Here is a 16,759-nt window from a genome sequence, read left to right as displayed (position 1 = left end):
ACTGTCCATGCAGTGCCCCTGCTGAGTCAAGCTGAATTCACCTCCTCTTTTGCCAGTCATGATTTTATTGAACTCTCATGACACCTTTCCTTCCCAGTCTAGGTCTTGGACACCTATTTTGATTGGTCATTCCCTTTATGGAAGATATTTATTTTCTTTGATAATCCTTCTTGCATCTCTCTCATCTTTTTTCAAGTTTTACTGCAATCTTCTTGATACAGAAGAACCAAACCACAGGCACTGTTTGCAGGTGCTGTGCAGATTTATATAGTACCATAATGATGCTCTCTTCTATTTTCTATTCCTTCCCTAATTATTCATAATATTTTATTTGCTTTTTCAGTGCTGCTGCACGCTGAGCAGACATCTTTACGAACTTTTTCATAAAATTACTTTTTCATAAGCTTTTTATCATTCTAAAATTTCTTTGCTAAGTGGTAGAAGCTAGCTCATAAACTTATTGCTGTGTCATACCCTAGCTTCCCAATCATTGCCGTGGCTCACACTACATTTTAGAAACTATGTCACTGGCATGATACACTTACTTACTAGACTAACCATCTGACCATGCCGCTAACAGGGAGAACTCAGCCCTGTAAAAGAGCACCGGCAAGGAAAATGATAAGAGTCACTGTAACCTGGATATCAGTGGCGCAGTGAAGCTCAGGGCACTCAAACAGTACAGAGTACATACAGCAAATAAACATTTTCCTTAATCAGCACTGCCCTTTGATGAGACCTTAGCAAGTAACTGCCTATCAGTCATGATTAAAGAGAGCTGATTCCCTCATACCTCAGCCAAAAGCCCCAGCTTGTATATAACACATAGTCTCAACAATCTGCAACTGCAAATTGCAATGAAGAATAGTAATTCCAATTGCAAACACAAAACACAGTTACTTCAAGAAAGAAATTTACAAGCAGATGAGCTAGAAATAATGAATCCTTCTCCTTTACAGAGAATAGGTTCCATGAATCCTCTCCTATTGACTGCTGTCTATGTCCTATTTTTGAGACCAAACTGTTCCTTGTTTATGCTGAAATGAAATCCATTTGATAGACAGATGACAGGCATACTGTGTACTAGAAGAACAGCTGTTTGCAATATCATAAAAAATCCTGGCAAAACTAAGGATATTAAAAACAGCTGCTAGACACTTTCGAAAGTAATGTCATTATGTTTCTAGACTGATTCTTGAGAGCACAGTGCATTCTATTTCATAGCAGCTGAATTAGGCTCCTACTTCTTAACTGACTTGTAAGAGAATCTTCATTTTTCTGTGAATTTACAAAATTATACCAAGTCCTGAAAATTCATTAATGTCTGAAATGTAATTTCCCAATGATTAAAAAAAACCCCAACCAGTGTGAACTTTTGCGCTAATTTACTGCTTTTGTGTCTGTTTTCTTTTTGCATGTGTTTCTCATTAATAACTAAATGGACTACATTGTTATTTTGTTTACTTACTTCCTTGAGATTCCTGTGTGATTGGTAGTAAAACATCTTTCCTGTTTTGTTGGAAAAGTAATTACATACTCAAAACGTCACTTTAAAAAGATTTGAAACAAAACTTAATGAACAGATTGGAAAGGCTCCAAAAGGAAGAGTCCTTTAAATAATGCGTGTGAATAATAACTATGTATTGCTAGAAGGATAAATGCAAATGGGAAGTATAGTTTGACAGTTCTAGAATTGTCTTTGCATCTTTCTAGAAAAGTAAAAGCAGGTGCTGAAATACTCCTCATCCAGGTCCCACAGCCAACGTATCATTCAGAAAATCTAGGATGACCACCTGTAGACAATAATGGAGTTAATTCCTTGTGCCTTAAATTTCATTTGTTTATTCATATTTTCTATGCCAACATTGAGTTAAGGCTTTTGCCTTTTAGTAGATATTACCCAGCATGTAATGTCTCCAGTCTTCTGAGGCTGCCAATTAGGTTACAAATTAGTGCCACTGAAAATCCTGATTTGTGAGAGTGTCCATTGAGAATGTTAGTGGCACCATTCAGCTCCATTTACATATGCCACAGAGTACTGCTAAGCTTCTGACAACCTGTGGCCATTTACTTCAGGTTGAATATTAAATTTTCTAACATGGCAGAAAGCCTGGGCAGACTTCTTCAGTGAGATTTTTTCCAGTTTCCTTCTGGAATCCTAATGTGTATCATTGTGCAACTACTGTTATTTGTGTAGTTTTACTTATAAATAAAAGTGTCAGAGATATCCTTGCAATTTTTGGCTTCTACCAAACTAACTTTATAGATGCAGATTATGTATCCATTGCTGGGATATTAAACAATTTCATGTTTATGTAAAATGTTTTATATTATTCATGCTTTCTTGGCGTGTAACCCCTGCTATATTAAAAGGCACGTCATATAGTGAGCAATGTAGCGGGCATACTCGAGACTAGTCCCATAGACTGTGCATCTCTTAGCAATTAGAGCTCATCTCCTCAGAGGAATTCAGTTTCTCCACTCAGAAGCTGCTCTGTAATGCAGACAGCAGCAGGGATGACTGGCAGATTGCTTCAATACCATACCTGATCTGAAATAAAATGCTAATGTATCCCATGCACAGTCAGCTCCTTAAATTAACTTTCCCTTTGTCCTTTCCTTGAGAGGACAAGCAGAGTCCCCATCACTCCCAAGGCTACTGTCAAGGAGCATCAAGAGCTGCTTGCTGTAGAAGGCACAGGGAACCAAACCCATTGATGCCACTGGCAGAGCCTCACCGAGCGGGGCCCAGTCCTCCAGTCCCCAAACACGGTGAGCAGGGCAGGTCTGGTAGCAGCTGGCTTCAGCAGAGACTCTAGATTGCTGAGCAAGTTCGTAGTGATGGGGGAGACCCAAGGTCATGTCACCAACATAGATGTACACAGCAGGCTCTGTCCAGACCAACGCACACCACATGACAGCCCAAGTAAGGACTGAGGGCACATGCATTAACTTAAATGCAGCTCCTGAGCAAAGGGGTGCCTGGGGTGGGTAGGCTCACATTTCTCACAGCTGTTTCTCACGGTAGTGTTATCCGTGGTTACACAGGTGTGCAGCATCACTGGCCTTGAGCACAAGCAGCAAAGCACCTAGCAGCTTCTTCAGTTTCCAGTGGTTTAGGCTGCTCAGGTTCAAGTAGAAGCGTGCTCAGACACTACATATATTGTGGGAACTGTCAGACTCTGTGTCCTTTATCTTGGAAAGAGAAGAATGTGCAATGAACATTTTAAGCTCTGTTCCTTTTTCTTCTTGGGCTGAAAGATAGTTGGAGGTATAGAAATAAATTGTTTTATTTTATTCCAGTGAAATACATGCTAGTTCAAACATGCATACATATTAGGTATGACTATTAGTTTTTACTTCTCAAAGGTTTACTATTGTTTTGAATGAGGAAGTGGATAATTTACTGTTTTCGAAACTTTAGGTGAGATATCTAATCATGGAAACTTTACACAAATTTGAATGCTGTTTCTTCTGTAAAATTGGTCTTTAAAGAATATAAACTAAACCATAATCTTCATCAGAGTTGCTGTGTTTGTTAGCTTTCTCCTACATTGCCCTGTCTTGAACCAGCCCTTCTGCTCTGGGTTTTTTAGTTTTTTTACAGAGCTTTATACTTGCTGTAGTTGGGATGTAGGTCAGTAAGGCTGTGGTTCAAACGCCCTTAATTTAACTTCTTGGCTTATTTTACCTTTCAACTTACAGCTTCTGCAGAGTTGTTCTCTCTAGCTTTGCACCACATTAACTGCCCTTCCATGACTGGTTTGAGGTCAGTTCATCTCGACTTGCAAGAAATTGTACAAGCCTATCTTAAAAGCACTGGCCTTGAAAAACGAATTCTTTCCATGGATATCATGTACTTGGAAAAGATTGTATTAATGATTATTCATGGGGTTATACTTGCCAGCTATCTCTATAGTTTAACAAATCAACATGCCTATGAAATCTCTGCTACAGCTTGCTTGCTTGAGTACCTGCAAAGCTGAACTCTGATCTTTACTCTCATCTCAAATCCTCCTTTTCTCTTTCATTGCATGGCATTTATCTTAGCCTTGTGAAGTGGGTCTCAGGTTTGCTATTTTCTAGGCTCTCTCAGCGATCTATTATGGTTCACATTTGAAAACGATTAGAATTGCTCTCTGGAGGTACCATTCTGTCGTGGTCTAACCCCAGACAGCAACCAAGCACCACACAGCTGCTCGCTCCCTCCCACCGGTGGGATGGGGGAGAAAATCAGGAGGGTAGACCAGAAAATTCATGGGTTGAGATGAAGACAGTTTAATAGGTAAAGCAAAAGCCGCGCACGCAAGCAAAGCAAACCAAGGAATTCATTCACCACTTCCCATGGGCAGGCAGGTGTTCAGCCATCTCCAGGACAGCAGGGCTCCATCGCCTGTAACAGTTACTTGGGAAGACAAACACCATCACTCCGAATGTCCCCCCCTTCCTTCTTCTTCCCCAAGCTCTATATGCCGAGCATGATGTCCTATGGTCTGGAATACCCCTCTGGTCAGTCGGGGTCGGCTGTCCCGGCTGTGTCCCCTCCCAACTCCTTGTGCCCCCCCCAGCCTCCTCGCTGGTGGGGTGGGGTGAGGAGCAGAAAAGGCCTTGACTCCATGTATGTACTGCTCAGGAGTAATGAAAGCATCTCTGCATTACCAACACTGTTTTCAGCACAAATTCAAAACATGGCCCCATACTAGTTACTATTAAGAAAATTAACTCTACCCCAGCCCAAACCAACACACTTTTCCAGTGACTGTAGAGAACAGGGGGGCTAATTACGTAGCTTACACTAGTTTGCTACTGTGTAGACAGCAAACGTGAGGAGGGATGAAGCCTCCACTTCAAATTTGCAGTTAAATGTACTTTCTGATGGATAAAGGCTTTGTTTTTAAACATGGGAATAAGCATTCAGAGTTAGATGAAACTGATATGGTTGGAGATATTTTTTTTTCCTTTATTTGATAAGGGGATGCTCATTCTAAACCTGCAGATGTTTGGTAATGAGGTAAACCGGCATTCATGTGCTTTCCCAACAAAAGAAGCAAATTAAGTAGAATTTGCATCTCTCTGCTTGTTCATAGTGTTACCATTCTGGATTTTTCTGTCGAGGTGGTAATGAGTGGTAAATGAGTCTTTTTTGCATGGTGGTTACTGAGAATCCACATTAAAGCTTCCTTCCAAATCCAGCTATTTCTGAAGGCTTTTTCAAACCTATTTAAAGACCTTGTTGCAACATGAATGAGATACATAAGTGACACAGTTGGAAGTACCCCAGTAGAGTTTCACGGCTATTGCATTCGTGAAACTGTAATGGTTCATCTCTACCAAGAAGACAAATTATAATGTAAAGCTGTTAGCATGGGAATAAAAAGCACTTAAGTTAAAATCATGATAACTAGTTATGACATAACGCTATGCTTAGTTAATACAATCTCCAGAATGACCAGCAGTGGAATCCCACAGCTACTGTGGAACTGGGTAGCATAGCCTCTGCTGTTTTCCTTTTTCCAAAATGCTGGAGTGCTTTGAAATTATATTTATGACTGCATCAAATTGCTGACCAGTATAAATTAAAACTTTCTCTAAACTGTAAACTCATAAATACATGGAAAACAAGATTAAAATTCTTAATAGAGTTTAATGTTCTCAGCATAATTTTTTAAATAGAAAATGCTTTTAAAAAGAGGAACAGTGGATAAGGAACTAGTCCACAATAACAGTAAGTTCTTTAAATCAGCTACTATGGAAATACTGTATAAATAAAATCAACTTACGGGATTCCTGTATTAGATAACTTCTAAGCAGCACATAAGAAATGAGGGAGGGAATGTTTTATTCATGTGATAGATGCAGCGTTCAGCTTGGATAACAGGAAGGGGGGGGGGGGGGGGGAGGTAAAACATTCCTTTGTTTCCAAAGTGAACATGTGGATGTAGACAGTTCTTGCTGTAGTGCAGGAGTTTAGAAGCTGCTCAAGATGATTTAAATGTCATGGAAAAATTCCTAAGAAAAATCTCCTTTCAGTCTTCTAGCACGTGAGGTTTTTTTTGAAGGATAGCCCTGGATGAGTATCACCAGGTGTGTTACTAAAGGAGCATCAACAACACTCCAGGCAGGAGAAGGAAGTAATAATCTTGCTAAATTTGTTTCTGGACACACCAATTTAAAGTCACTGACTGTTCCATACCTTCTGGCAAAACACATTTTTGACTGCAGCTTCTTTTTGATGCTGTTTTCAATGATCAACAGCATCAAACTGAGTACTGAAAGTTGGCAGAGCTTTTGCATATCTTTCCCTCTCATGCTATGACAAGAGGCTTTTTAAAATACTTCCAGGGAAGTCCATTTGTATCCTCTAGAATGCAAGAGAAATCATTCTTTTGCTAGTATGCAGATAAACACATGGTCCAATATATAATTGGCCAAGAGACTTCTCCTATTCCCCAACTTATCTAGCCAATGCAACTTCTGGTGATTTGGGTTTCAGGAAGAGGAAAAGTTGAAGTCATGCTACATAACCAAGACAGATAATGTCTATAAACAACAGTCCCCTGTGCCTGCCCTTACAACTCCCAACAGACTGTTTGCCCTCCTGGCTGGAACACTAACTGCTCTTCATGCTCTTAACATTTGAATTGCAAATCTGGATGCTTTTTAAATGATAATAGTACTGGGAAAAATATTCTTTGCAGCTTTTTCAATCTTCTAGTCCATGTACTCAGAGGCACTTGCAATTTAAGCTAGTAAAGAGTTGTTTGAAAGGTATTAACCAGACAACTATGCCTATTTGATACTTGCTCTTGAAAACTGAAGATGTGGCATTTTTGTTCATATATGGGTCCTTAAAATAATAGAAAACTTGGTTGAAAAAGATATGTGGGGCTATTGGACCTTACTTCTCCAAGTAGGGCTAGCTTCAAAGTTGGATCAGGTTGCTCAGAGTCTCGCCCACGTGAGATCTGAAAATCTCCAAGGTGTAGAAATTATAAAAATCTTTGAGTAGACTTTTCTAACTGATAGGTTTCCATCCTAGTGAAGAACCTGTTTTTTTGATGTCCAGCCTGAGCCTTCCAAGCAACAGTTTGTGACTGTTGTCCCCTTTTTCTGGCATTACCAAGAAAGACGTTGGCTCTGACACCTTTGTAACTAGCTTTAGAATAGTTGCAGGGGCCTGTATAATTTACAATAAGATAGAATCCTGAAGGGTTCTATATAATTTTACACATGCCCATGGAGAACTTCAAAGAGAAACAGAGAACTGATAAATGAGGAAAGGTGCACAATTACTGTTGAAGAGAATGAGTTTGATGGAATTTTTGTTGGAAAGGATATCTGCAACACCATACAGAGGTTCCATTGTCTCATGGAATTAAAACTAATTAGAGTTATATAACCAGAGCTAAAAATAGAGAAGAGTTATTTCTTAAATTTTGGCTTTCATTCGAGGTGAATAATGAATTTATTTTATTCATTAGAGGTGGATATTGAATTTATTTATTCATAGCAAACATGTGTTATGTAAGTTAACATAAGACACGGAACCTCCTCAGAGTTTACTGTAAGCTGATGGCATGTTCCTGACCCAAGGGGATTTAGGTGTAAAATTCAGGCCAAAGTAAAAAAAAAAAGACTGTTCTGAATGCTGTTTAAAGGAACTTAGAGAAATTAAGGCAACTCAAAATTTCAGCTTGCTGGCTGCTGAGAATATTTTTAGTGTGCTCTGGTGAATTGGTTTGGTGAAACTCGTGGCAGCTGATACTAGTTGTAGTGAAAAGATACTAATAATTTAAAGATGTGTGGGGTACAACTGTGTATGCAATTCACTGTCTGAATGTATGGATAAGAGTCACCTGCAGGGAAAGTATGAAGTAAGTGCTGTACATGAAGAGCAATAGTCAACACTTGGTAGGAAGATGAATGATCTCAGTGAAGTCAATATATATAATCAGCATAGAAATCAGCATTCAAGAAAAATACAGTCATTGCTCTGTACAGACTACAAAACATAATGATGACAGCACAAAGCATTATGGCATTAAGTCATTTGAATATACATCCAACTCTAAGATCTTAATTTGATTTTACTTAAAGAGGTAACTTTTATAGGTTTTGTTTGGATGGAATGATGAGTTGCAATTTAGACTTGCTGAAATCTAAAATTTTAGAATTTGTTTTGTTAGTTTTTTTGGCATATTATCTTTAGCATAGATTTCAATCAAGTACTAGTTATAATGAACTATTTCTATTAACACTATAGAGCCAAACTTCCTTGTATTCAAAGCCCCCCAATGGAATTATTTTAATTAGGTTTTAAATCAGTACTCTGCTGCAAATCTTAAATTTTAAATACAAGGTGCCACATTTTTCTAAAAGCTCTATAGTCCTTTAACTTCTGCAGCTACAATTAGGAAAGTAATGATCAGCTATGATTACAGCTTCTCTTCATGGAGCAGACTTGTCTTAAAATCAGAAGATGAAATCCACACATAGCCTACCAAACTGGCTCTCATAAGATCCAAGAAGGCTATCATTCAGGGCAAACACTGCTTAAACAAGAGAAAACTTCAAAAGGATGCAGCAGTTGCCTAAGGCTTACATTTCCAGTTATAAGAAAGTACAGATGAAAATCAGAGCAAAATTACAGGTGGAATTTTTTTATAATCTGTCCATTTTGTGCTGACTCTTTTTCAAGAGCGAAATGTTCTGAGGAATGAAATGTGTTAGTGCAGTATGGGATGAAAAAGTGACCTTGAAGTAATGAGTTAGCTGGCTGCAAATGAGGCCACATCTGTAAGATCTGCCCGAACGTATGTAACCTACAATGGAGTCAACACTGCTAGCTTGCTGCCTTCTGCTGCAACGAGCATTTAAGTTCAAACCCACACTAATCTGAAAGTGAATCTCAAATGTATTAGTGACATTTGCAATCACTTCAGTTATTGTAGTTAGATTTCAAACAATGTAAACTAGGATTGATTACATTTGGCCTAATGTAGTGTTAGATTTATGTAATATCTGTCACTTATGCTTTTTATTATATATAAAGAGAATTAAGCTTTTTTGAAGAAAAATCCATCACTAACCAGTATGTTGAAGTATGATAAATATATTTACAGTTCAAACTTTCCAAGTTTTAGTTAAATGTAAACCATTGTTACTTTACCAGTAATATGTTCCACTCAGCCATTAATTATGTTAGTTTAGTAGCACACTTAAAATACTATTTAAAATAAATGCTGGCCGTTGCAGATTATCATGTAAAAGATGTTAAATATTGAATGGAGAACACTGCATATTAATGCATGTGAGTGAATGCAAAATATTTTCCTGTCCTAAGCAGTCTTTGAATGGCAAAATAACATTCTGGTATTTTAGTTATTAAAAAAAAAAAAAAAGACTGGGATGCTAGAGATCATACTGTGACTTCCTTCTTTTCATCTCTTCCCTAATAAAAAATCTGCAAAAAAAGTTTGCTGAATCTATTCAAAGAGTAGCACACAGCCTCCCCGGTGAATGATTGTCATATCTGGGATTCCCTGGATACATTTTTCGCTGCTTAGAAATTTGGGCAGAATTTGAGGTCTATATGCACTTGTGCCTGAGTGCTTGTATTTGTGCTCACCTGGAGGTCCTTGTCAGCAGCAGACTCACAGAGGGTTATTGTAGTGTGCACCGAGTGAATCAGATGCTTCTGGAAAGTATTGACACTCAGTGCCTATACTATACGATGCATAAACACGTGGAAAAAAACAAAGACAGAAATGCAATGAAACACCTTCTGCAGCTTCTTATCCTTGCACTCAACATGAATAAATGTCTGTGAGAGGCTGAAATGTAACTTGAGGCTGGAAAAAAGCTTTAGGGGAGTCAGTACTGCCCAAGTCCATCTGAGAAAGACACAAGGTGGTTTGGTTTTGTAGGACATAAAGCCCTGGTTTGGTTAGGTATGATAAGAATTGTTAAATGGGAGATTTGGGATGGGGTGGGGGAAATCAAGCTAGTCCTAGCTGGTTCAGAAGACTAAAACTAGCAGGAAATAAAATTTATTGAAAAATGGGTCTGAAGATATATAAGTGCTAATGGTTTAGTGTTTTGAATATTTAAGGATTACTTGAAATTTTTTTCCTGGTGTCTGATGGTCAAGTTATGTCTTTGTTCTGTGCTGCAGAGCATATGTGCGCTCTCCGGACCCAATTCAGTGAGAGTTTCCCCTCAGCAGCAGGTTCTGGACATCTCCTGGAGCTGTTGGCTTCCATTAGTGAATACAACAGTTTGGAGACCAGCTGTGAGCAGAATTGTGACTTAATATGAGTTACTTCTGTCTTGGGAGCATTTAAGTGTGCTTGTTAACATTGAAAATGGCTGTATGTAAACATAGGTAAGCTGATTCTTAATGCATTTATAAAGAGTGACTGCTCCTTGAGAGAGACAGAACTTAAGAAAACATTAGAGTAAATCTCTACTAGTAAAGCCTATTTTAATTTTAGGTTCCTTAGATCAGCATAAGGAAATATCTGTTCATGTTACGGCAATGCCTCAAACTTCAGCTATCTGCTGCAGCAAAGCAAATACCTTTGCGCGCGTTCTAACTCAGTGCCTACCTTTTTGACTGTTCTGTGTGCTCCAGGATGATCAACTCCAGGGCAGAAGTATAATTTTTATTGATAGAACTCATTATCTCCTTTTAACTGAATTTACATAAATGTCCTGTAATTGGTGTTGCTCTGTCTCAGCATGTAATAAGAACTTTGAGGGTCTCTATCAGAAGACACTGTTCTTTGTTTTCTAGAACATGTAACCCTGAAATTTCCTCTAGTCTTCTACCCATGGTAGTAAAAATACTGATAAAATGAAGCTAAAACACTGCTGCTGTCCAAACTGAAGCAGCATCACATTCTCTCACAACCTAGCTGTTCTTTAAGTGTGTCACCTGCATACTTTCCAATTACTCTAGCAGTGTGGTTTTTGTGTGTTAGGAAAACTTACTTTGATGCAGGAAGGTCTAAGACCTTTTAATCATAGGTATTGCTCATGAACAAATGAGTCTGGCTGAATAGCAAGTCTAACATAACCCAAATGCATTGGCTTGGCTTGCATCCATGTTCATCCATCATTTTTTGTTTGGTTTAGTTTAATAGTATATTTTAAATCACACAGAAGATAATTTTTGAAGTAAATCAGTAGTGGTTAGTAGCTCAACTACCACCCAAAATAAGATCCATTCTACAGTTACTAGGGAAGGTGTTTTCCTGACAAAGTTTTAACAGGAGAGAAAATGTTAAGTCAAGTCATGCACTTCATGAATCAGCTGAGAAGAATAAAACAGGCAAATTTCTGTGCAAATCCCACAATGGAGTGGATGGGGAGACATAGTCAAGCTTCTCAGTCTGTGAGAAAAAGCAATGAATTGCAAAGGAGGGATCAAAGGGTGAGCTTAGGGGCATGACTGCTGTAGCAAAAATAAGCTTAGCTTTATTTGATAGATCTTGTGTGGGGATTTTTTTTTTATAATAGAAGCAGAACCCATTATAACACTGTTGTGCCTTTATTCTGTTCTTTGATTTTTAAATAGAAGTGTCCTGGTTTTGGCTGGGATAGAGTTAACTTTCTTGCTAGTAGCTGGTATAGAGCTATGTTTTGAGTTCGGTGTGACAATAATGTTGATAACACACTGATGATTTCAGTTGTTGCCAAGTAGTGTTTGTACTAAGTAAGTCAAGGATTTTCAGTTTCTCATGTCCAGCAAGAAGGCTGGAGGGGCACAAGAAGTTGGGAGGGGACACAGCCAGGGCAGCTGACCCAAAGTGGTTAATGGGGTATTCCATACTGTATGATGTCATGCCCAGTATATAAACTGGGGGGAGCTGGCCTGGGAAGGATCACTGCTTAGGAACTAACTGGGCATCAGTTGGTGAGTGGTGAGCAATTGCATTGTGCATCACTTTTTTTGTATATTCCAATCCTTTTATTATTGTAATTTTATTATTGTTATTATTATCATTATTATTTTCTTCCTTTCTGTTCTATTAAACTGTTATTATCTCAACCCACAAGTTTTACTTTTTTTCCAAGTAGTGAATGAACAGCTGCGTGGTGCTTAACTGCTGGCTGGGGTTAAACCACCACAAGGTATTGGTAACTTGTGTCCCAAAAGGACTAGGAGTGCTGAATCACACTGGGACCCTCTTTGTTGGTACTCCTAACAGAGTAATAGTGAAGTTGTCCTGCGAAGTTGCTAAAGACAAAGCAGCACCCAACAAGTAGGCTTAAGGAACAGGAGGGTGAGAGTGGACAGCCAAGTTGGGGAAAAATGCCTTGGAAATTCCTTCTGGATCATTGCAAGCATCTACCATAACAGGAAGTGTCTGGTAACGGAAAGAAATCTCACATTTTATCACTTTTAAAACTTAACCTTCTTCAGTTCCTGTTCAGACACAGAACCTGTGTCCCATAGGTATTTGCACGTGACCAGTTTGACTGCCCTTTGCAGTCAAGAGAGAATTCTCTTCTAAAAAAAGTGAATTGCAGCCTTTTTAAAACATTGCTGTACATTATGTACATCAGTAGCCCGCTCCATATGGCTTTTACAAAGGTGAGAAATACTGCTGGAATATGTAGTGTTTCAGGACCTGTACACTGTATAACAAAAGGGTTTCTGCTACTTGTCATGTCTGATATAGAACACAAAGATGGGGAGCAGAAAGGACAGTAGAAGCTATGTTTCCTTCAGCATTGACTTTTACCAGCTATAATTCCTTTTCTATGAAATGCTGGATACCCTCCTGTGTCTGACAACATCTCAAACTTGCTGATAATGTCTGAACTTTTGACACTTGCTGCCTCTGCAGGCAGCAGGTCAGTCTGGGCTGTGACCCTGAAAACCTGGGGTGTGAGGCATGCTGGATGTGATCAGGACACAAATGTGGCTGAAATGCAAAGGAAGGGTTTGCTAGAGCTGATAAGGAAGCCATCAGTAAGTGTGGTTGTCGTGGTTTCAGCCCGGCCGGTAACAAAGGACCACGCAGCCGCTCGCTCACTCCTCCGCCCCCCTCCGGTGGGATGGGGAGGAGACGGAGGAGAGAAAAGGAAAAGAAACTGGAACCTCGAGGGTTGAGATAAAGGCAGTTTACTGGGACAAACACAAAAGAGATTACAACAACAACAACGGCACTAATGAAAAAAAGTATACAAAAAGAGTGATGCACAGTGCAACTGCTCACCACCCGGGACCCGACGCTCCGCCACTTCCCCCACCGAAAAAAAACAGAGCCCACCCCCCGGCCCGCTCCCCATTTATATACTGGGCAGGATGTCACATGGTATGGAATAGCTCCTTGGCTAGTTCAGGTCAGCTGCCCCGGCTATGCCCCCACCTCCCAGGTTCCTGTAAAAATTAACTCTATCCCAGCTGAACCCAGGACATTATCCACCCCTTATTCTATACCATCTACATCATGCCCAGATCTTACTTTTTAAATTTTTTTCCAATCAACCACTACAACTTTCCTTGTCTTATATATAAGTATATGGACTCCACCCCCTGACCTCGCACACACACACACGGTGTTCCTTTAGCCTATGGGCTATCCCTCTAATGTGTCCATCAATTTTGGGGCTCTATCTGTTGTAACAGTTCTTCAGGATAAGAGAGAGATGGTGTGAGATGTTGGGTTGTTGTACGCTGCCTCTGGAACTTGTGGCTAGTACATTTGGTGCAACTCATGCCCCTGGTCTGCAGGTCGAAGATGTTGATCTTGAGGAAATTGGTGGGTGCCAGTTCAAGTTCTATCGCTGTTGTACTTGGCTCAGTTTCAAAAGTCCATCCTGTAGTCATTTGGATAATTCTCACAATAATACCCTTGATATGGCATATAGACACTATAGATACAATGACATGCATTGGCAGGTTATTTAGCAGTTAAATATCATACAGCCCAATTCACTGGCTATTCTCTCCCAAAATCAAATCTCCCTGAGGTACACATCGAACCTCCCCATCCTTCTGCATCACCCACCAGGTGTACCCAGGTCCTTGAGCAAAAACAACCCCTTGAATGGGTTTGCTTCTGCTTGAGGGAGGACTAACCCAGACTGTCTTTCCTAACATACTCCTCATGCGCACTACAGGGACTTTATCCCCTTCTACAGTATGTGGATCTCTTGGTTGGGCGGGGCCAGCCCGATTGGCGGATCCTCTAGTATTAACTAACCAGGTGGCTTTTGTTAAATGTGTATCCCAATGCTTGAAAGTTCCACCCCCCATCGCTCTCAATGTAGTTTTCAGCAGTCCATTGTACCGTTCAATTTTTCCGGAGGCTGGTGCGTGATAAGGGATGTGATACACCCACTCAATGCCATGTTCTTTGGCCCAGGTGTCTACGAGGTTGTTTCGGAAGTGAGTCCCGTTGTCCGACTCGATTCTTTCTGGGGTGCCGTGTTGCCATAAAATTTTCTCTTCAAGGCCCAGGATAGTGTTCTGGGCAGTGGCATGGGACACAGGGTATGTTTCCAGCCACCCAGTGGTTGCTTCCACCATTGTAAGCACATGGCACTTGCCTTGGCGTGTTCGTGGGAGTGTGATATAGTCAATCTGCCAGGCCTCCCACTGTTTATATTTCAGCCATCGTCCTCCATGCGACAGGGGTTTTTGCCGCTTGGCTTGCTTAATTGCAGCACATGTTTCACATTCATGGATGACCTGTGAGATAGTGTCCATGGTCAAGTCCACCCCTCGATCTCGAGCCCATCTATATGTTGCATCTCTTCCCTGATGGCCTGAGGTATCGTGGGCCCACTGAGCCATAAATAGCTCACCCCTACGTTGCCAGTCCAGGTCCACCTGAGACACTTCAATCTTGGCGGCCTGATCTGCCTGGTGGTTGTTTTGATGTTCTTCAGTGGCTCGACTCTTGGGTACGTGAGCATCTACGTGACGTACTTTTACCACTAGCTTCTCTATCCGAACAGCGATATCTTGCCACAGTGCGGCAGCCCAGATGGGTTTACCTCTGCGCTGCCAATTGCCCTTCTTCCATTGCTGTAGCCACCCCCATAGGGCATTTGCCACCATCCACGAGTCAGTATAGAGATAGAGCACTGGCCACTTTTCTCTTTCAGCAATGTCTAACGCTAGCTGGATGGCTTTCACCTCTGCAAACTGACTCGATTCACCTTCTCCTTCAGCAGTTTCTGCGACTAGTCGTGTAGGACTCCATACAGCAGCCTTCCACCTTCGATGTTTTCCCACAATGCGACAGGACCCATCAGTGAACAGGGCATATTGCCTCTCATTTTCTGGCAGTTTATTATACAGCGGGGCTTCTTCGGCCCGTGTCACCTCTTTCTCTGGCGACATTCCAAAATCTTTGCCTTCTGGCCAGTCCGTGATCACTTCTAACATTCCTGGGCGACCGGGGTTTCCTATGCGAGCTCGCTGTGTGATCAGTGCGATCCACTTACTCCACGTGGCGTCAGTCGCGTGATGCGTAGAGGAAACTTTCCCTTTGAACATCCAGCCCAGCACTGGCAGTCGAGGTGCTAAGAAGAGCTGTGTTTCAGTACCAACCACTTCTGAGGCGGCTCGAACTCCTTCATATGCTGCCAAGATCTCTTTTTCAGTTGGAGTATAGCGAGCCTCGGATCCTCGATATCCCCGACTCCAAAACCCCAGAGGTCGGCCACGGGTCTCCCCAGGTGCTTTCTGCCAAAGGCTCCAGGTAGGGCCATTCTCCCCAGCTGCAGTGTAGAGCATATTTTTAATATCTTGTCCTGTCCGGACTGGCCCAAGAGCTACTGCGTGAACAATCTCCTGCTTAATCTGTTCAAAGGCTTGTCGTTGCTCAGGCCCCCATTTAAAATCGTTCTTCTTCCGAGTAACTTGGTAGAGAGGGCTTACAATTTGACTGTAATTTGGAATATGCATTCTCCAAAAACCCACAACACCTAAGAAAGCCTGTGTTTCCTTTTTATTAGTCGGTGAGGACATAGCTGCTATTTTGTTGATGACGTCCACAGGGATCTGACGACGCCCATCTTGCCATTTTACTCCTAAGAACTGGATCTCCTGCGCAGGTCCCTTGACCTTACTTTCTTTTATGGCAAAACCAGCCTTCAAAAGGACTTGGATTATTTTCTTCCCTTTCTCAAAAACTTCTTCTGCCGTGTTGCCCCATACGATGATGTCATCAATATATTGCAGGTGCTCTGGAGCTTCACCTTTTTCTAGTGCAGCCTGGATCAGTCCATGACAAATGGTGGGGCTGTGTTTCCACCCCTGGGGCAGTCGATTCCAGGTGTACTGGACGCCCCTCCAAGTGAAAGCAAACTGAGGCCTGCACTCCGCTGCCAAGGGAATGGAGAAAAATGCATTAGCAATGTCAATTGTGGCATACCACTTAGCTGCCTTTGATTCCAGTTCATATTGAAGCTCTAACATATCTGGCACAGCAGCGCTTAGCGGTGGCGTGACTTCATTCAGCCCACGATAATCTACTGTTAGTCGCCATTCCCCATTGGATTTCTGCACGGGCCATATGGGACTATTAAAGGGTGAGTGAGTCTTGCTGATCACTCCTTGGCTCTCCAGTTGGCAAATCAGCTTATGGATTGGGATCAGGGAGTCTCGGTTGGTGCGATATTGTCGCCGGTGCACCGTCGTGGTAGCAATTGGCACCTGTTGTTCTTCAACCTTCAGCAACCCCACAACCGAAGGGTCTTGGGAGAGACCCGGCAGGGTAGACAGCTGTTCAATCTC

Source organism: Accipiter gentilis, chromosome Z, assembly GCF_929443795.1.
Source record: "Accipiter gentilis chromosome Z, bAccGen1.1, whole genome shotgun sequence".
Taxonomy (NCBI): Eukaryota; Metazoa; Chordata; class Aves; order Accipitriformes; family Accipitridae; genus Astur; species Astur gentilis.
The sequence above is the reverse complement of the archived record's forward strand: the minus strand, read 5'-3'. Positions refer to the sequence as shown.